Genomic DNA, 22,793 nt, shown 5'->3' on the forward strand with positions numbered 1-22,793 from the left:
AGAGTGATAAGGTTGTGAACAGTACTGTAAAGCATGTCCGGAGTTGTGGTGAGGCATTGGCGTCAGATGTTGTCTTTCAGCATCCCTAGAGATGCAGGTCGATCACGATACACTTGCGACTTCAGGTAAACCCAAATCCATTAATGGCACGGGTTGAGATCTGGGGGCCTGGGAGGCCAAGCATGACGAAAGTGGCGGCTGAGCACACGATCATCACCAAATGACGCGCGCAAGAGATCTTTCACGCGTCTAGCAACACTTTTTTTGTGCTAATACAACCCTATGTCATTCCAAGCATGTGTGTCAATTTTTACCTCTCTATCTACATTATTCCGTGGTTTATTAAGTTTATAAATTTATAATGACTTTTTGATTACCCGGTACATCGACTGTCACTCACTCACTTCAGGAAAACGGTATCTTCTAAGGTATAATTACGTTCATACAATGTGAAACGAATAATACATTTAAAATATTAACATCTTTTAATTGCATTTGTGTTACGTCTCCATGATTTCTTCGTTGCCGAAATAGTTGTTACACTGTCCCTAAGCGAAAGATCGAAATCGAGAAAGACAATGCAGTTAGTGTTGCTCGCGTCGCGTATTTTCCACAGACCAAACTTTTGCACCATTTCTTTTGAATACTTGGTAATAAAACACTGAAATAATATTAATGATGTACACTAAATGATCAAAAGTATCCGGACACCTGACTGAAAATGACTTACTTGCTCGTGGCGCCCTCCATCAGTAATGCTGGAATTCAATATGGTGCAGGCCCACCCTTAGCCTTGATGACTGCTTCCACTCTCGCAGGTATACGTTCAATCCGGTACTGGAAGCTTTCTTGGGGAATGGCAGCCCATTCTTCACGGAGTGCTGCACTGAGGAGAGGTCTCGATGTTGGTCGGTGAGGCCTGGCACGGAATCGACGTTCTAAAACACCCCAAAGGTGTTCCATAGGATTGAGCTCAGGGCTCTGTGCAGGCCAGTCCGTTACAGGGATGTTATTGTAGTGCAACTACTCCGCCACAGACGGTGCATTTTGAATAGGTGCTCTATCGTGGTGAAAGATGCAATCGCCATCCCCGAATCGATCTTCAACGGTGGGAAGGAAGAAGGTGTGGAAAACATCAATGGAGGCCTGTGGTGCGATATTGCCACGCAAAACAACAAGGGGTGCCTGCCTCACATGAAAAACACGACCTCACCATAACAGCACGGCCTCCGAATTTTGCTGTTTACACTAGGCACGCTGGCAGATTACGTTCATGAGGCATTCGCCGTACCCACATCCTGCCATCGGATCACCACATTGTGTACCGTGATTCGTCACTCCATGCGACGTTTTCCCACTGTTCAATCGTCCAATGTTTGCACTCCTTACACGAAGCGAGGCGTCGTTTGGCATTTACAGGGTTGATATGTGGCTTATGAGCAGCCGCTCAACCATGAAATCCAAGTTTCCTCATACCTCGCATAAATATCGTAGTACTTGCAGTGAATCCTGATGCAGTTTGGAATCCTGTGTGATGGTCTGGATAGATGTCTGTCTATACACATTACGACCCTCTTCAAATGTCGGCGGTCTCTGTCAGTCAACAGACGAGGTCGGCCTGTACGCTTTTGTGCCGTACGTTCACCTAGACGGTTTCACTTCTCTGTCACACAGGAAACAGTGGACCTAGGGATGTTTAGGAGTGTGCAAACCTCGCGTAGAGATATATGACACAAGGGACACCCCATCACCTGACCACGTTCGAAGTCCGTGACTTCCGTGGAGCGCCCCATTCCGCTCCCTCACGATTTCTAATGACAACTGAGCTCGCTGATATGGAGTACCTGAAAAGAGGTGGCAGCACAATGCACATAATATGAAAAACCTGTGTTTTTGGGTTTTTGGGGGTGTCCAGATACTTTTGATCACATAGTGTATGTAAAAAAATGATCAATTTTTAAAAAGGTATATATTGCTCGCCATGAATTGTTTTTTAGTTATCAGTTTGCTGACTAGTTTGATCCAGACCACGACTAATTTCATACCTATGCCAACCTCCTCATCTCAGTGTCACAATTGATAACTGCGTCCTGAATTACTCGTTGGATGTATCCCAATCTCTGTCTTCCTGTAGAGCTGTATCCTGTATAGGTCCATCTAGGACCACGGAAACCATTCCCTGTTGACTTAACAGACGTCCTAACATCTTCTCCCTTACGCTTCTACGAGGTTCCCATATATTCCTGTTCTTTCCCATTTTGAAGAGTACCTCCTCATTCCTCAACTTATCTCCCCACCTAATGTTCAACAGTCGTTTTGTAGCACGACAACTCAAATTTTTCGGTTCTCCTGTGTTCTGGTTTCTTACAGTCCAATTTTCATTATCATACAGTTTTGTGCACCAAACATACATTCTTAGAAATTTTTTCCTTAAATTAAAGAAGGCCTATGTGTGATACGAGGAGACTTCTGTTGGGCAGGAATGCCATTTTTGCCAGTGCTAGCCTGCTTTTTATGCACCCTTGCTCTGTCCATCATGGGTTATATTGGTGTCTTTAAATTCGTCTACTTCGTATTTCTCGAATTCTCATGTTTAGTTCTTCGTTGTTCTCATTGCTGCTAATTCTCATTCCTTTGTATTTCTTTGATTTGCTCTCATTCCATATTCTGTAATCATTATACTGCTCATTCCATTCAACAAACCTTGTAAATCCTCTTTGCTTTCACTCCGGTCAGCTATCTTATCAGCGAATTGATTTGAGTTCCCGAAGCATCTCCGCAGCACTTGCGAGGTGTTGGAACCTACCAGTAATGAATCTAGCAGCCATTTTCTGAACTGTCTCGATGTCTTTCCTGAATCCGACATCGTACCGATCGCAGACACTTGAGCAATACTCAAGAATAAGACGCACCAGCCTCCTATATACCTTCGCCTTTACAAGTGAACTACTCTTTACTAAAATTCACCCAATAAACCGAAGTCAAGCACTTACCTTCCCTACCACAGTTCTCACATGTTCGTTCCCTTTCACATCCCTTTGCGACGTTACGCCGAGATACTTAAACGACTACAGTGTGTCAAGCAGGACACTACTGACACTGCATCCGAACATTCTTCCTAAGAATACGCATTAATTTACACGTGTCCACGTTTAGAAAATGGCTCTGAGCGCTATGGGACTCAACATCATAGGTCATAAGTCCCCTAGAATTTAGAACTACTTAAACCTAACTAACCTAAGGACATCACACACAGCCATGCCCGAGGCAGGATTCGAACCTGCGACCGTAGCGGTCCCGCGGTTCCGGACTGCAGCGCCAGAACCGCTAGACCACCGCGGCCGGCCCGCGTTTAGAGCTAGCTGCCACTCATTTCAGCAACTGCAAATATTCTCAAAGTCGTATTGTATTTTCCTACAGTCACTCAACTGCCTACAGTTATTCAACTTTGACACCTTACCGTGCCCCACAGAATCATCAGCAAACAACAGCATATTGCTACCGAGACAGTGCGCCGAATTACCTATGTGTACGTATATTTGTACTCGGTAGTGCGCGTGTGTTTTGCTAATGCGCCTCTTCAAGTCACGTACTGACACGAGTTAGGTTAACGCCGGTGCGCTGGTTTCTGATGGCACTCTGCGACAAAAGCTACTCCTAATCCCTCTGAGCACGCCATTTCGGCAACTCTTGCGCCCATGTCGGCCCGACATACTCTGCTACTTCACGTTGCACGAAGTTGCTATCAACAATCCCGAGCCTGACTTGCGGGTACGGCTGTAAGACACTGGCGCAAATTGAGACTAAAACTACCCAATGTGCTGACGCCGCTACAGATGTTTTGGATAGACGTATCAGTATTACTCCTGAAGTCATGATGTGGGAACCAGTGGGTACTACTGTTGCTCATGTCTGACAGAAACACCTCCATTGTTAAAGCCGCTGCCCATGCCGCGTGGGAAGCAGACCACAGCGCTCCTCAGGGGCCTGCCATGGTTTCTAGACGAGGCTGCGGTCAAAGGAGGACTGCGACGAGCAGGGTTCGGTGCAGCGGCAGTTAAACTGCAATAACCGGACTGGTCACAATAAGCTGGCGCTGTTCGTTGTCGCCGTGCACGTGCCCGACAATCCGGAAGGCATCTCAGATATGCGGAAGTTACTAAGCTTCCCTGTCAAGTCCGAAGCCCTCCTTTCTGACCTGGATGCAAAGCCACACTGCCTTAGGCGCTAGGATGTCGGGCACGTTGAAAAGTACTGCGCAAAGTGCTCTAAGTGCTCCGGAGAGTACGACAACCGTGCCTGCGGCAGGACCAAGCAAGATACTGCGATGTAAGCTCTTCTCAGGCCGCAGCCAGAACAGTGGCGCTATGATGGCCCAGCAGTAAAGTCACGCAGGAGACGAAGAAGAATAAGACGTTCGGCGCCTCATGAGACAGGATCCGGAGAAGTAGCAAGGCGAATCGGCGACGGATTCCGCCGCCCGCGACCGGCCGGAATGCACCCCCCCCCCCCCCCCCCCCCCCCAGCGGTGGTGAGGGCCAGCCGGAAGCGGGAGTAGGGCGACCAGATCCCCGACCCGAGAAGACGACACAGCAACAGACGACCAAGGACATACACGCATTTACGCATGATTTCGTCGGCGAAGCAACCGCAGCCACAGCCCTTAACCCTTTCCGGGGAAATTGTGGCAAAAGGGCAATGGCTACATTTGGGGACACCATTCAGTAGCCTAGTTGGTGCTGCCCTCTAGCGGCTGTCACTGGAACCGCTTCAAAATCTGTAAATACACTCCTGGAAATTGAAATAAGAACACCGTGAATTCATTGTCCCAGGAAGGGGAAACTTTATTGACACATTCCTGGGGTCAGATACATCACATGATCACACTGACAGACCCACAGGCACATAGACACAGGCAACAGAGCATGCACAATGTCGGCACTAGTACGGTGTATATCCACCTTTCGCAGCAAAGCAGGCTGCTATTCTCCCATGGAGACGATCGTAGAGATGCTGGATGTAGTCCTGTGGAACGGCTTGCCATGCCATTTCCACCTGGCGCCTCAGTTGGACCAGCGTTCGTGCTGGACGTGCAGACCGCGTGAGACGACGCTTCATCCAGTCCCAAACATGCTCAATGGGGGACAGATCCGGAGATCTTGCTGGCCAGGGTAGTTGACTTACACCTTCTAGAGCATGTTGGGTGGCACGGGATACATGCGGACGTGCATTGTCCTGTTGGAACAGCAAGTTCCCTTGCCGGTCTAGGAATGGTAGAACGATGGGTTCGATGACGGTTTGGATGTACCGTGCATTATTCAGTGTCCCCTCGACGATCACCAGTGGTGTACGGCCAGTGTAGGAGTTCGCTCCCCACACCATGATGCCGGGTGTTGGCCCTGTGTGCCTCGGTCGTATGCAGTCCTGATTGTGGCGCTCACCTGCACGGCGCCAAACACGCATACGACCATCATTGGCACCAAGGCAGAAGCGACTCTCATCGCTGAAGACGACACGTCTCCATTCGTCCCTCCATTCACGCCTGTCGCGACACCACTGGAGGCGGGCTGCACGATGTTGGGGCGTGAGCAGAAGACGGCCTAACGGTGTGCGGGACCGTAGCCCAGCTTCATGGAGACGGTTGCGAATGGTCCTCGCCGATACCCCAGGAGCAACAGTGTCCCTAATTTGCTGGGAAGTGGCGGTGCGGTCCCCTACGGCACTGCGTAGGATCCTACGGTCTTGGCGTGCATCCGTGCGTCGCTGCGGTCCGGTCCCAGGTCGACGGGCACGTGCACCTTCCGCCGACCACTGGCGACAACATCGATGTACTGTGGAGACCTCACGCCCCACGTGTTGAGCAATTCGGCGGTACGTCCACCCGGCCTCCCGCATGCCCACTATACGCCCTCGCTCAAAGTCCGTCAACTGCACATACGGTTCACGTCCACGCTGTCGCGGCATGCTACCAGTGATAAAGACTGCGATGGAGCTCCGTATGCCACTGGCTGACACTGACGGCGACGGTGCACAAATGCTGCGCAGCTAGCGCCATTCGACGGCCAACACCGCGGTTCCTGGTGTGTCCGCTGTGCCGTGCGTGTGATCATTGCTTGTACAGCCCTCTCGCAGTGTCCGGAGCAAGTATGGTGGGTCTGACACACCGGTGACAATGTGTTCTTTTTTCCATTTCCAGGAGTGTATTAGCAAGTAATGAGGCGAGTAGGGTAGCCATTTTTGTACGCTGTGCGCGAACGTCTTTGATCTCAGATTGTGACTGTATTCTTCTATATTAGGTAACTTTTATGCATGTATTAAATGCAGAATACTATTCTGTTTACATTAATACTATAGGTACTGCAATAATAACGAAAATAATGCATATATATCCGTGAATGTGTGGTGGTTCCATTTGAAACCACTGCTCCTGTAACGACGGCATTAGTAGGTGTGACGAACATTTTTTTCCAGTTTCACGTGATCTATTCTCACAGACTAAAGGATGAGGAAATTCTTGGGTGTCTGTTCGCAGAAACTCCTTCAGATCCCGACTCACAGATTGACACTAGCAGTGGCAGTGAAAGTAATGTGCTGGCTGAAGACAGTGATCTGGATTTGCGAATGAAACCACCTGTTCTATCTTAAATTATTTCGGAAAGTGAGAGTGAGGACCATTTTGACAATGACAGTGATGATGGTTTCAGCACTAATGACTATTTGCCACTGTCTTCCATTGCGAATTTTTCATGGAGAAAGGACGTCAGTGCAACGTACTTTGCTGCCAGTTTTTCAGAGGAAGCTGGTGTACGAGGAAAAGTTTAAAATGGGAGGGAAGGTATGCAACCAGTAGATTTTTTTGTGTCTGCTTTGTGACATTATGTTAGAAGACATAGTTTACAGTGTAACCTGTACGCAACACAGAAAGGTGGCAATTTCAGGCCTCTTTCTACAACAGAACTAAAAGTACTTTTGCCTATAAACATCTAATGGGAATCAAGAAACCTTGTTATTATCGTGATTGCTGGTCACCCCATAAGGAACTTCGAGATGAGTACATTTCCTCACCAATGCCAGTGAAAAGGTTCAGCTGGATTTTGACACATATTCACATCAATGACAACGCTGTTATGCCTTCAAGTGAAAGCAGGAAGTATGACAAATTATATAAAATTCGTCCACTAATCAATCAGATACTGATAAACTTCAAAGAATTCTATGCACCTACTAAGGAGCAAGCTATAGACGAATGCATGGTGAAGTTCAAAGGAAGAATCGCATTCAAACAAAATATGCCCCAAAAGCCAATCAAGAGGGGATACAAAATCTGGGTCAGAGCTTATAAGCTTGGATATATTTGTGATTTTCAGATATATACTGGAAAAGCTGAAGGCTTACTGGAAAAATCCTTAGGAGAGAGAATTGTGAGACATATGTGTAAAGGCTTGGAAGGAAAGGGATAGCACATATACTTTGACAATTTTTTTACCAGTGTCTCACTTTTACAGAAGCTAAAAAATGACGGACTTTTTGCCTGTGGAGCAATTAGATCACACAGAAAAGGACTTCCTACGCTAAAAACATACAAAGAGTTGCCAAGAGGAGAGTTTGACTGGTCAGTTCGCTCTGATGGGATTGCCTGCATCAAATGGGAAGACAAACGTGTAGTCATGTTGCTGTCTACAATTGATTCGCATGTATGTGTTGAAAAAGTCAGCCGTAAAGAAACGGATGGAAAAATCACAAAGGTACCTTGCCCAAAAATAGTGAAATCATATAACGCAAATATGGGATGTGTCGAAAAGGCAGATATGATGAACAGTTTTTATGCAATAGACAGGAAATCACGAAGATGGTGGCTAAGATTATTTTAGTATATAGTTGATACTTCTATTGGAAATGCATTTATTATGTTTCGATTATGTAATCCAACAGCGAAGCAAGTGCTAAAGGATTTTCGAAGATGTGTTACCACAGGCCTGGTAGGCAGTAATGTCTTCAAGATAGTCCTGGCCACCCCAGTACACCGTCAGAACCATCTGCAAAAAAATTCAAAACTGTTGTTCCCCATGAGCAACGTATATCGGAAGCAAAACATCTGCCAAAACATGGAACCTCAAGGCGCTGTGTGCACTGCAGCACAAAGAAAGAACCCCACAGAAGCAGATGGACATGTAGTCACTGCCAGGTAGCGTTATGCTTATCTGCAGAAAGTAATTGCTTTTTACTGTATCATCAAAAGTGATGACATTTAGCGGGCAGCGGCTACATTTGATACCATCCTGTATGTGTTCAGTTTATGTATATTTCATTTAATTTTTACATTTTTCTGTCCCACTGTATGAATATTAATACAATAAAAACAAGGAAAAATTAAAAACTAATTTTTTCTTATTTTGCCCCTGAAAGGGTTAAAGCCACCATACGGCCAGAGAGGGACGCGTTCGCGTCTGCTCCGGCTGTTGAGAAGGAGGGGAGACCCTGCAGCAGATCGTGCAGAGCTTCCAAGCAGTCAGAGGGGTGCCTGCCCCTGCGACTGCACCGGCAGCAACGTAAGACATGTGCACCGCCAGCAAAACTGCCATCATTCGAGTGCTTGGCTCTGCAGCCACACCAGCGGCACCCTCCTGGAGCAGGCGGTGCTGCGTGAGGACCACAAGTGGGTGCACTGCGCCAAGCAGTAACGGAGACGCCGAACACCAAGGGGATGGCACCGACTATTGGCGGCCAAACGCTGCGCCATGTCACCACTGGCACAGCGCAGTAAAAGGCTCACAGCAGCGCACTGAGCTGCTGCACGGGACTGCTCTTAGTGTAACGATCTCCGAAAAAGCTGTAATGGAAATAAATGAAAGGTTCAGGACTGGAATTAAAATTCAAGTGTAAGGATATCTACACTCCTGGAAATTGAAATAAGAACACCGTGAATTCATTGTCCAGGAAGGGGAAACTTTATTGACACATTCCTGGGGTCAGATACGGACGTGCAGACCGCGTGAGACGACGCTTCATCCAGTCCCAAACATGCTCAATGGGGGACAGATCCGGAGATCTTGCTGGCCAGGGTAGTTGACTTACACCTTCTAGAGCACGTTGGGTGGCACGGGATACATGCGGACGTGCATTGTCCTGTTGGAACAGCAAGTTCCCTTGCCGGTCTAATAATGGTAGAACGATGGGTTCGATGACGGTTTGGATGTACCGTGCACTATTCCGTGTCCCCTCGACGATCACCAGTGGTGTACGGCCAGTGTAGGAGATCGCTCCCCACACCATGATGCCGGGTGTTGGCCCTGTGTGCCTCGGTCGTATGCAGTCCTGATTGTGGCGCTCACCTGCACGGCGCCAAACACGCATACGACCATCATTGGCACCAAGGGAGAAGCGACTCTCATCGCTGAAGACGACACGTCTCCATTCGTCCCTCCATTCACGCCTGTCGCGACACCACTGGAGGAGGGCTGCACGATGTTGGGGCGTGAGCGGAAGACGGCATAACGGTGTGCGGTACTGGAGCCCAGCTTCATGGAGACGGTTGCGAATGGTCCTCGCCGATACCCCAGGAGCAACAGTGTCCCTAATTTGCTGGGAAGTGGCGGTGCGGTCCCCTACGGCAGTGCGTAGGATCCTACAGTCTTGGTGTGCATCCGTGCGTCGCTGCGGTTCGGTCCCAGGTCGACGGGCACGTGCACCTTCCGCCGACCACTGGCGACAACATCGATGTACTGTGGAGACCTCACGCCCCACGTGTTGAGCAATTCGACGGTACGTCCACCCGGCCTCCCGCATGCCCACTATACGCCCTCGCTCAAAGTCCGTCAACTGCACATACGGTTCACGTCCACGCTGTCGCGGCATGCTACCAGGGTCAAAGACTGCGATGGAGCTCCGTATGCCACGGCAAACTGGCTGACACTGACGGCGGCGGTGCACAAATACTGCGCAGCTAGCGCCATTCGACGGCCAACACCGCGGTTCCTGGTGTGTCCGCTGTGCCGTGCGTGTGATCATTGCTTGTACAGCCCTCTCGCAGTGTCCGGAGCAAGTATGGTGGGTCTGACACACCGGTGTCAATGCGTTCTTTTTTCCATTTCCAGGAGTGTATGATACGGTTTGCTGATGACATTGCCGTCCTGAGTGAAAGTGAAGCAGAATTACATGACCTGCTGAATGGAATGGACAGTTAAATGAGGACAATATGAACTGAGAGAGAATCGAAGAAAGTCGAAAGTAAGGAGAAGGGGCAGAAACGAGAGCAGCGAGAAATTTATCATCGTGACTGATGATCAAGAAGAGATGAAGTGAAGTAATTCTACTGCCTAGGCAGCAAAAAACCAATGACTGACGGAGCAAGGAGGACACAAAAAGCAACCAGCATTAGCAGAAAGAGCATTCTTGGGCAAGAGAAGTCTACAAGGACAAGCATACGCATTAATTTGAGGAAGAAATTTCTGAGAATGTACTTTTGGAGCAGAGCATTGTATGATAGTGAAATATGGACTGTGGGAAAACCGGAACAGAAGAGAACTGAAGGATCTGAGATGTGGTGCAACAGGCGAATGTTGGAAACTAGGTGGACTGATAAGGAAATGAATAAGGATTTTCTGCGAAGAATCGGAGAGGAAAGGAATATATGGAAAACAAACAAGGAGAAGGGACAGTATGATAGGGCATCTGTTAAGACACCATGGAATGAGATAAATGGTACTATAGAGAGCTGTAGAGGGCAAAAACTATAGAGGAAGAGAGAGAGACTAAAGTACATCCAGCAAATAATTGACGATGTAGATTGCAGTGGTCCTCTGAGATGAAGTGGTTGACACAGGAGAGGAAATCATGGCGAAATGCATGAAACCAGTCAGAAGACTGATAACTCAAAAAACAAAAAACAAGAAAAAGAAAAAAGCGATATTTGGTTCTGACATGGTATCGATGTATGATACCCACTTCTAACACAACCTATCCTTGCATGACTTCTCGCCAGAAGCAAGAATTATGCTACTGCTCTTACTACCCTTCAAGACTATTCCTTTCTTCTTTCTTTCTTTCGTTTGTGTCTTTGTCCCACTGGTACGCAGGGTCAGCATGGCTAATTGGATTTGTCAGTGTTAGATTAAGGGGTGGCCAGATGACCTTCATGCCGCCACCCTGTATCCCCCAGGATGGAATTAGTGTACCCCAACTGTCTGCGACTAGTGTAATCCATGGAATAATGCGAAAGTGTTCAGATGTCTGTGAGCCATGTAACTTAGGCGGAACGAGCGGACCAGCCCGTTATTCACCTAGGGGGATGTGTAAAACCGCCTAAAAACCACACCGACCGTTGTCGTTAATCCACCGGGCGGATTCGATCCGGGGCCGGCGCGCCTACCAGAGTCCACAAAGCAGCGCATTAGCGCTCGCAGCTAACGTGGTGGGTCCTTCAAGACTATTCCAAAGGGTTCTTCTTCCCTTTTCGCTTGCCTTGGCACTCTTCCTCCCCCCCCCCACCCCGCCACCTTCCCTCCCTCCGCTCTTTGTCCTTGAAACTGCTACCCTTCATTCGCTTTTCGTCTCCTTCTGCGTCCTCGATTAGTGGGTAGCCTTACCCAGATGAACAGATAACATCACGGTACCACATCTCGTGAAGTCCTCGATTAGTAACTAACAAACGCGGAGTGGCAGTAGATCTTTTGAGATGGTTATCACGTTGGTGTCGGTGTGGGGGCTCCTACCTTAAAAAAAAAAGTTCCTTGCCTCAGAAAGAAAAAGATAAAAGATCTGCGTGTTCGATCTCTGAGCTTGTGATTGTGACACTCTCTGCGATTGTTAAAACAATAATAGCGACATTCCTGTATAAATTGTCTTTCTGAAATTAAAAACGTGATGCTCGTTGAAAACCTTTTCTTACTAGAACCTTTTTATGTTACTACAGTGAATTTAATGCACTCAGGCAAATGAAACAGGAAAGTGGCGGGCTTGCCACTACACAATTTCTCTACAAATTGACGTCACCTGCAGTGTTGACAATTTAAAGCGTAAATTATAATGCATGGAGGTGTGCATTATCGTCAGAATTGCTGCAGAAGCATAACAAGCTACACAGAAAATTTTCGTTCTGAGCTCTTTCAATTTATTATGTTGTTGTTGTTGTTGTGGTCTTCAGTCCTGAGACTGGTTTGATGCAGCTCTCCATGCTACTCTATCCTGTGCAAGCTTCTTCATCTCCCAGTACCTACTGCAACCTACATCCTTCTGAATCTGCTTAGTGTATTCATCCCTTGGTCTCCCTCTACGATTTTTACCCTCCACGCTGCCCTCCAATACTAAATTGGTGATCCCTTGATGCCTCAGAACATGTCCTACCAACCGATCCCTTCTTCTGGTCAAGTTGTGCCACAAACTTCTCTTCTCCCCAATCCTATTCAATACTTCCTCATTAGTTATGTGATCTACCCATCTAATCTTCAGCATTCTTCTGTAGCACCACATTTCGAAAGCTTCTATTCTCTTCTTGTCCAAACTATTTATCGTCCATGTTTCACTTCCATACATGGCTACACTCCATACGAATACTTTCAGAAATGACTTCCTGACACTTAAATCAATACTGGATGTTAACAAATTTCTCTTCTTCAGAAACGCTTTCCTTGCCATTGCCAGCCTACATTTTATATCCTCTCTACTTCGACCATCATCAGTTATTTTGCTCCCCAAATAGCAAAACTCCTTTACTACTTTAAGTGCCTCATTTCCTAATCTAATTCCCTCAGCATCACCCGACTTAATTAGACTACATTCCATTATCCTTGTTTTGCTTTTGTTGATGTTCATCTTATATCCTCCTTTCAAGACACTGTCCATTCCATTCAACTGCTCTTCCAAGTCCTTTGCTGTCTCTGACAGAATTACAATGTCATCGGCGAACCTCAAAGTTTTTATTTCTTCTCCATGAATTTTAATACCTACTCCGAATTTTTCTTTTGTTTCCTTTACTGCTTGCTCAATATACAGATTGAACAACATCGGGGAGAGGCTACAACCCTGTCTTACTCCCTTCCCAACCACTGCTTCCCTTTCATGTCCCTCGACTCTTATAACTGCCATCTGGTTTCTGTACAAATTGTAAATAGCCTTTCGCTCCCTGTATTTTACCCCTGCCACCTTTAGAATTTGAAAGAGAGTATTCCAGTCAATTTATTATAACAGCAATAAATTTTCAGCACATTGGGGGTGACATAAAAGTGACTAAAACGGCTAATCACACGAAAATGACTAAACCTTCAGTTGTTAACAGCAGCAAAAGAAGCTTAAATGTATTATAATTTTACATCATTCGACCGGTATTACATGAAAAGGATTTTATTCGGTGTACAGTTAGAGTATGTTTCCTTTGTGAATCAAAAATGAAAAAAATTAAAGTGAACAGATGTTTTTAGAATGATTTATAAGAGGAAATTTGTTGACAAACGCCACACAACAACGTGAAATTTGTCCTTTCACGCTCTAGTTTCGCCATTTTAATTTACACTTGCTATTTATCTTCGTCCAATTCGTCTCAAAATATTTCCACATTGTATGAGAGGACAATATATTTCTTTGATTTTTCTAATCGTCTTCGCCATCATTATCAGCGGTCATACGATGTGTACTGCTTGATAAATAGGTCTTTCTGACGCAACAGATAATCCATAGGGCATTTACGATTCTCTCTCAAGTTTCCTTTTATGATCTCACCTTCCATTACATTGTCGACCCAGAGTTTTCATAATTTAACTTCTCAGTCAATCATTTTCGTACTTTTATATCGAATGTTTAGCAGATGTTAGACTACACTCTTAAGTGTTATTTGAATGTGACACAGTTAATTCCCACATGTTTTGTAATGCAACGATACACGTAATGATTTGTTTCTACTGTGCACCTTTCGTCAAACCATTCCATCACTGGAAGAAAAGGCGAGATTCCTCTTGGTGGCGTCTGAACCGTCTTATGCGTCGGCTAAAAGGAAAGAAATTATTTAAATATTACCAAACACATGACTTCAGCCATCTTACGAGCACTGAAATAAATCAGCGGTGAAGATAAATATTTGTGTCGCACCGGGACTCCAACCTCGATGCTGTACTTCCTTACGACGTTTGTCTTAACAGCATCGGCTATCCGGACAAGCTTCTGACTTCGAGTCCTGGTCCACCATAAATTTTCAACATTCACCAATGATGTATTTCTGTGCCCATAAGAGGCTGAAGTCCGGTTCCTCGTAATATTTAGCTAATTTCTTTATTCTTTGCCCAACTCATTAGAAATTTCATACACCACTGCAATGAATCTCGCTATATATACAGTATTTAGAGCTGCGTACGCATAAGCTGAGGAAACGGGGTGAGACTTCACTGCTGCCGCAGTTCCCAGAAGCGAGAACAATAGCATACATTCTACGATGAGAGCTGTGGAAAGGCCGAAGCAGCGAAGGAGTATTACCACTAGTTGAAGCTGTTAAAGATCGCCAGAGATGGTTCTCTTTCGAGAAACGCGCCCACCTTGATCTTACTATAGAAGACTGTTCATTATGTTGAGTGATCATGAACAGAGGCTGGGCAGACGGTAACGGATTCCGCAGAGGTAGGCGTTACGAGTGGTGAGTACGAGGGAGCGTCTGGACTTAAGTGGCGAGCACTTGCAATAGAGCGCCGAGAGGGCCACTAACAGTTGCAGATGTCAGAAGCTAAGTGATGTTGGGAAATACCGGGACTCTAAATAGGACAAACATTCTAATAGAATGAGCGAGGAATATTGATGCAATAATCATAAGGCATATGAGTGAATCCAAGAAATGTAATGCTATGTACACAGGCACAGACTTTAACTACAAGCATAAACTGACTCCATACCGTAAACGTTTACACACTACGATAACAAATACGGCTGTCGTACAAGGAAGACGTAGTATCGGATAATGGCATTGCGCAGTAGCCATCGTCACGAGTAACCAAGCCAATTAAATGGTTCAAATGGCTCTGAGCACTATGGGACTCAGCATCTGAGGTCATAAGTCCCCTAGAACATAGAACTACTTAAACCTAACTAACCTAAGGACATCACACACATCCGTGCCCGAGGCAGGATTCTAACCTGCGACCGTAGCGGTCGCGCGGTTCCAGACTGAAGCGCCTAGAAGTACTTGGCCACCAAGGCCGACTCCAAGCGAATTACGTTGTTATTAAATATGTTATGATGACAGCTGTCTACATTAAGTGTGTCATACCAGAAAATACCCCTCACATACACTTATAAATGAAGCGGTAGGTTGTTTCAGTACATCAAATTTATTTAAAATATTAACATCGTGGACGGTATTTTACTGAAAGTGAAACAAACATAGATCTACCAGGTAGTCATGGCATCAAATAATTTTTCACGTAAAGTAATTGTAAAATTATTACTATAGGTGTGGTGGTCCAATACCATTTACATTTACTTTTCAAGTTAATTTTCATTCAATTGCTTCCGAAACGGCTGATACGGTGTACGTAAGGCTCTGGCATTCAAACATTTTCCATCTGCCTCGGAATGAATAAATACCGGTCTTGTATTTTGTAAACCCTCGTCGCCAGTTTTGTAAAGGCCTCGTCGTTACTGCTGTAGAGGCAGAGTTGCCACTGTTGTTACGGTAGGCCGAGTTTGTGAGTTCCTCAAACGGCTCCTGGTACAGTACACCACCAAGACAGTTTCCCCTGTCACTGTCATACAGCGATGCCCCAGGGTCAGGTAACAGTACAGGAGAACGAAGGTTTTACAACACTCGAACGAATTGGTAACAAAATCACACAGATGAGTTAAAAAAGTTTACTTTTGTGTGTGATTTCTTGAATAATGAAGTCTGAAAGACTGCATGTAGTATAACACAAAAGAAATCCCCCAACGCCTGTGAATAGTCGTAGGTAAACATGACAGTACACAGCAAATGCAATTTTACAACAACTGCCTGTTCACTTCTAAGAGTTCACTGACGTACCCTATCTGAGTCAGCCCTTGGCGATGATCTGTAGCCAAGTGGGCGAGAGCTGCCATTCTATCTTCCGAGTAGGCTTCTGTCAGATGTGGTAGAGTCATTGGCGGATTGTACTTGGCCGGCAATTGGCCGAGGCGAAGTCGATATCTTCATCCTCAGCGCCGCCCGTGGCGCTGGTGGAACTCGCGCAAGTGGCGAGCCTCGGGGGCATTGGCACCGGTGGTGCTTTTGCCCTGGCTGTCTTGTTCGGACGACACAGCATTGCATGGTTTTATAGGATATTTTATACCATTCCTACTGCACAGTAGCGGCAAATACAGGTGACGATGCTTCACGTGGATGGTCATCACGCGTCCTCCTCTCCACAGTAGACCACAAACTCCGAATAATATTGACAAATAGGTGACCGTGGTGGCCAGGGGAGTCGTGAAAAGTGTTCCACATGCTTGCAAAACCGGTGCTGAGTTAATAGGAACCTTGTGGTCCTGGAAAACAGCGCTACCAATGATCGACATGGTATCCACGCAGGAGTACCCCGAGGAAGCATCCTAGGGATCAAATGGTTCAAATGGCTGTGAGCAGTGTGGGACTTAACATCTGTGGTCATCAGTCCCCTAGAACTTAGAACTACCTAAACCTAACTAACCTAAGGACATCACACACATCCATGCCCGAGGCAGTATTCGAATCTGCGACCGTAGCGGTCACGCGGTTCCAGGCTGAAGCGCCTAGAACCGCACGGCCACATGGGCCGGCTGCATCCTAGGACCCTCACTGTTTACCCTCTACATTAACGACCTCCCAGCTACACACAAGACGACGGTGGCAATCTACGCGCATGACACTGCCATCCTTGCGCAAGATTGGAAGCCGTCTAACTTTAACTCACGACTACAGGCTGCACTCAGAACAGCAAAGCCTTGGCTGGTTAAATGGCGTGTTAGAGTAAACGTCGACAAGTGCGAAAGCGTTCCGTTCACCAGAAGACCGAAGCTACTGCGCAAACATCAGCACCGCAACCCAATAACACTACATGCACGCCTAATACGTTTCCGCGAGAAGGTCAAATACCTTGGTGTCTTGCTGGACCGGAAACTACTCTGGGGAGACCACATTCAACACGTGACCAACAAAGCAAACGCGAGGCTCAAACAACTCTACCCTATGCTTAAAAGGCGTAGCATGCTGAATAGGAGGGTGTGTAGGTCCAGGTACATGTCACTTATCCGACCCCTGATGACGTACGCAGCCTCTGTCTGGGGATACGCTGCGCCCACTCGCCTGCGCCGTCTGCAGCTCATACAGAACAAAGTACTCATAGTCATAAGCCACGCTACACACGCATCGCGGACCTTCACCGGGAATATCGGCTAAATACCATCTTGCAGGTGTACAATAACACGAGACACGCGCGCAAGCCGTTATCCTTTCTCTGGGTAACTACGACCACAACCATAGATGGAAGCATAACAGACCGAAGACACTATTGGCTAGGAACTAAACATCTATGGTCAATACTACGCTAACACGACAGTAATGGGGAGCCCCTACAACACAGCTACTACTTGTAACCCCAGATGCTCGACCCGCCGAAAAACTGTCAAACGCAGGGAAATCGTACAGTGCACAGCACGCAAACCAACCACTCACACCCCCTACACTGTCTGCGAGCCGATCTATTACCGATCGCCCACTACTGTGCAAAGACCTTGAACTGTTGCAGAGACGCAGCAACTGCAGCAAGCCCCGCGACGAGCTCCAGCAACGACAAAGGTAACGATGCGCGATACCTCGCACTAACGTAACCACACCTTGCATGCACTGTCGCAGGTAGCAAGCCGCTACTGCCCTTACTACCCGTCCTACTGTCGCAAAGGTTTTTCTCCCTTGGCGCTTGCCTTGGCACTTTTTTTCCTCTGCCCTTAAACCCGCTACCCTTCGATCGCTTGCGTCCACTTTCTATCTCCTGATGGACCATGTTAATGAGTGATCTTACCCAGACGCATGGATAACATCACAGCCCGCATCCGGTGACTCCTGATTCAAAAACTAACATGTTATACGGAGGTGACAGTAGAACATTTGATTTGGTCACCACGTTGGTGTGAGCGTGGAGGGCCCCATCCTTTGTGGAAAAAAGCTACCAATGAGGTACAGACGTTGTACCATTGTCTGGATATGAGTAGCCATAAACAACTCACAGTCCTTGGTAGGAATGCGCCTGCAGAATAACCATGGGGCACCTGGAATACCATGATATGGCTACCAAAATCGTCACCAAACACCTAACGCCTAGTGAAGTTATTCCAGTGTTCCATAGTCCAGGTCTTATGCCTTCAGCACCACGTTCACCTATTGTACATATTTGCCTCACTAACGAGTAGTCTTGGCATTCCAGATGATCCTGCAGTTCCCTGCTTACGGAGCTGCCTTCGCGTGGTGTCTGTGCTGAGAAGGATCGCGCGTGGGACATTAGGTTAGGCACGGACTTTCAGAGCTGTCGTTCTCTTTTTTTTCGATACAGTGGTGTCCAATAACCGCCCGTCACAGTCACTCGACACTCACACTCGTCCGCGTTGTCCCTGTGTGAGACGCAGATCTTCGATACGGTGGTTCATTGTATGTGGTATAATTCTTCTAGACGGTACCTATTCAAACACCAAACAACTCGGCTGCCTTTGTTACGGAAGGGCCTGTAATACGAGCACCAATAACGTGTCCACGTTCGCATCGCTTAGATCTGGCATAACACACTTCAATTACACCGAACACTGTTCTGACCACAACACATACATGCAGCGTTTTAAGGATACTGCACGAGTGGCGTTCCTGGTCAAATAGAATAGTGTACCCTGCAGTCTTGGCTATCATCGGCATTTATGTTCAAGTTACAATCCGCTTAATCTTTGCCCATAATTCCTCTACGTCCATGGCATTGGAACTAAGTGAAGCCAGTTGACTGTCTCAGTGAGATGATTTTCTGCTCTCTCTAGCAGAAATACTCACCTAGCTCTCTTATCTGATTTACTAATAATCATAACCATAGTAGCTATAATGGCATCATAATCATTAATCGCCGTTTCTGTACTGACGTCTTCGATAAGGTTTGCCCAATCTGTAAATACAAGGTCTAACATATTTCCATTAGGTATGGACTGCCGAATTAGCAGCTCAGACAGTTTTCTGAAAACGTGTTCAACACTACTTCGAATGACTGTCTGTCTTTACCCCTGCAGTAAATTCATAGACATCTTAGTCTATACTCGGTAGGACTAATCTCGGTTAGCAAGTTTTCCATACCTGTCGCGGTACGACACATGGAAACCACTCTCTTTCGAACCTGAGCCGACGTACACATGAGAGATACACTTAAACAGACATTTTATAACTGATTCCCTGTTCTAAGAATAAACGTCCACTCTGCTGCGAAGTGTGCGCTAACCTGGAACTTCCTGACAAATCATCACTTTGTTTCAGACAGGGACTCGAACCTGGGACTTTGCACTGTCGCGGTTAAACTGTATGAGCTACATAGCAAGCAAGGAATCTGCCCGATGATGGTAAACTATACATGTTCGAGTACCGATTCGATACAAGGGATGTTTATTTAGTTCTTTTTATGTTTCGTAGATTTAAGCGCCTAAGTACTACTTAAAAAACTGTTCAGATGATTGAAAATCTGTGTCGAATCATCCACTATCGGAAATCTCCTCCATTTCGACATTCAGGGCCAGTGGATTGGTTCTTCGTATATCAGACAGATAGCACTAGTGTATGAAGAAGTGTGTTGGTTAGGTAGTCATCCGTTGTTGTGGTAATATCGAAGAAGACAGTACATTCTTCAATACCCTTCCTGATTCACAATGCACGATGGAAATATTCTCATGATCTTCATTTCATTTCATATATTATCAACAACGATTTCCAAAACAGAAACTATCCTTATTTGAGAAACAATGAAGAGCAATAGTAAATAATCCTGAAAATCTCTCGCGGCTTGTACGCTGGTGTGAAAAACTTTAAAATAAAAGTAGTCTTCGCGTAATTTGTCATTGCCAAGTAACATAACTTCATGAAACAGGGACCATACGTAGAAAGAACTGATACAGTATGGAAAAGAAGATAAATCAAAGAAATGCTCATTGTGTCGAAAAACAAATGACACATTTATTCAAAGATAATAATTGTTCTCAAGTCACGGCGATTCATGATGACAACGGTCAGACCAGTATGTGCGCGGATTATACGGTCCTACGAAGGGTACTCAGTCAGCGCATTTCGATGTGATCGCGCATTGTCATCTATAAAAATGAAGTCAGTGTCGAACACACCCCTGAAAAGACGAATATGGGTAAGGAATACAGTGCGAGAATAACGTTGATCGATGGCGTACCGTGTTCAAGGATTTGGATTCCAATACGCCCCTACAACATTATGGCTCTCCACACCATAACACCGTGACCACGAAAACGAGCATGTTCGATATTGTTGCTGGATGTATTACGTGCTCCCATCTCTCACCAGACGAGAGTACGTGGGGCATTGTCGAATAATGTAATTATTGCTTTCAAGTAAATGTGTCATATCTGTTTTTCTCAATGCATATTTCTTTCGGTTACTTTCTGTTCTATACTGTAGCAGTTCTTTCTACGTGTTGTCCATGTTTTATCGAGCTACGTCACAAGGCAGTGGCACAACATGCGTAAGTTACTTAACTTATGCACACCGTGTATTATTCAGTAAACTGCGGTTCTGTGCAAGCTCATAATGCGTCTGTGTAGCTGTTTCAGATACGTAATGGTACGAGTGTCCACTATCCGACACGAAGAAACTAATATGCATTAACAGAACTTACATTTAGTGACAGTGCACTGCAACTGCAAATAAACGTGGGCGCTCTGACAATGCTCTGGTCACTCAGCAGAGCTAACCCAGCGGGTGAAGTGTGCGAGAAATGTCATCCGCTGTCGCGCGCGAATTTAATTTAAAACTGGTACTGTGGCGACGTCAGTCGGTTGACGGGTCCTTGACATCGCTTGTCGCCGGAGACAATTGGACGTCATTGTGCCTCACACAAAATTGTATGCCCTGTGTTTATTTGAATTTTATTTAAATTTAATACGCTTTTTCTCTCTTTGGATACGCAACAATCTTTACCGAACAGCTACCGAGACTCTATAGCACTTTTCAGGCAACTACAGAATAAAATATTTATTTTGAGAGCTTCAGGGTATGTACAGTACACGGAAAGAAACCAACAAATCAGGCGCCGTTAAAATGTGGGGGGAGAGTGAGATTACCAGGAAAAAGTAAAGCCACAGTACTAATAAGCACTGAGGTAAACGCTCGAAGATAATCACTGTATTAAACGCTGGCAAATTTGATGATAACCCTGACAGCTGCAGACCGATAGCCCCACCCTCTGTGACTTACAGGCTATTATTACGGCCTACCCGGAACAGTATTGGACACCATTATACACAACAATACTGCTCCAACAAGCAGTTTTCCGTTCAAAACAAAGATTCACTGATAAAACTCTGTCACTCACCACCTACAAATTCCAGTAATGTTGTTTATAACGTTGCTGGAAACACTTTGTATCAGTGAATCTTTTGTTACTCTCACATACACCGTACTAAGTATAAGACTTTTATCTAGAAACCAATAACGCAATGTTATAGTAGAGACGAGCATTTAGAAAACGCAGTGAAACCGTAACTAGTATTTGTTCGCAAATATGTATATGTAAGGGCTGGACTTAAATGTGATATATATGTGATAAATAATTATAGAATGGAATGCTAATTGTAGGTATTTGTTTTCAACAAGATACTGACATTATCACTGCGTAGTTGAACCATAAGACATCTGCTTGCTCTACGTTTCTGCCAGCCATAGCTGCGAGCCCGAGATAATGCTAGTTTCCAATTCCTGTTTCTGTAAGAAGGAATATGGGCAAACACGATGATGATTTCAGTTATCCGACAGACTAATTCTGAATTGAACCATCATATCGGCTAGAAAATAACTTTCAGCATCGATGTTTCCCACGTATTCTAATTTTAGGAGTCATAAAAGGAAAAATGCGTCATTATCAACAACTTGTAAGCTAGAATTACGTAGCAGTAGACAAAACGGCGGGGCAACCGTAGGGCTACAAATACGGATTTTTAAACAGGTTATTAAGTTTGCTCAACAAACAAATCCTTCTGTATGTATCAGGAAAGGTATAATTTGTTCTGTGTCGTTATCAGCAAGATAGCCGCGACTCACCTCTACATAATCAGAATTATTGCCACTAGGGATTTTGCGATATTTTTAACGTTATAAGGTTGTTACGGCATACTACTTTACTTACAGTGAATAGACAGGAATTTAGCCTAGAGATAATCCACACTAGAATTGTGCGCATCACTAATTGGTAGACTGTGTAATCGACTTCCATGTTAAACAATTAAAACTACAGACAAATAGAGAATAGCCTTTCATTCAGTTATCAGTCCTATTATGTGGAATGTATGCCCAGTGACATAAGTCAAAAGTATTTAATTCACCGGAATATTAAGTTTTAAACGCCACGTGAAACTGCAATAGTATTCATACACTGAAGCACCAAAGAAACTAGTATAGCCATGCGGTTTCAGATACAGTGATATTCAAACAGGCAGAATACGGCGCCGCGGTCGGCAACGTCTATATAACACAACAAGTGTCTGGCGCAGTTGTTAAATCGATTGCTGCTGCTACAATGGCTGGCTATCAAGATTTAAGCGAGTTTGAACACGGTGATGTAGTCGGC

Source organism: Schistocerca serialis, chromosome 1 (genome assembly GCF_023864345.2).
Source record: "Schistocerca serialis cubense isolate TAMUIC-IGC-003099 chromosome 1, iqSchSeri2.2, whole genome shotgun sequence".
Lineage (NCBI taxonomy): Eukaryota > Metazoa > Arthropoda > Insecta > Orthoptera > Acrididae > Schistocerca > Schistocerca serialis.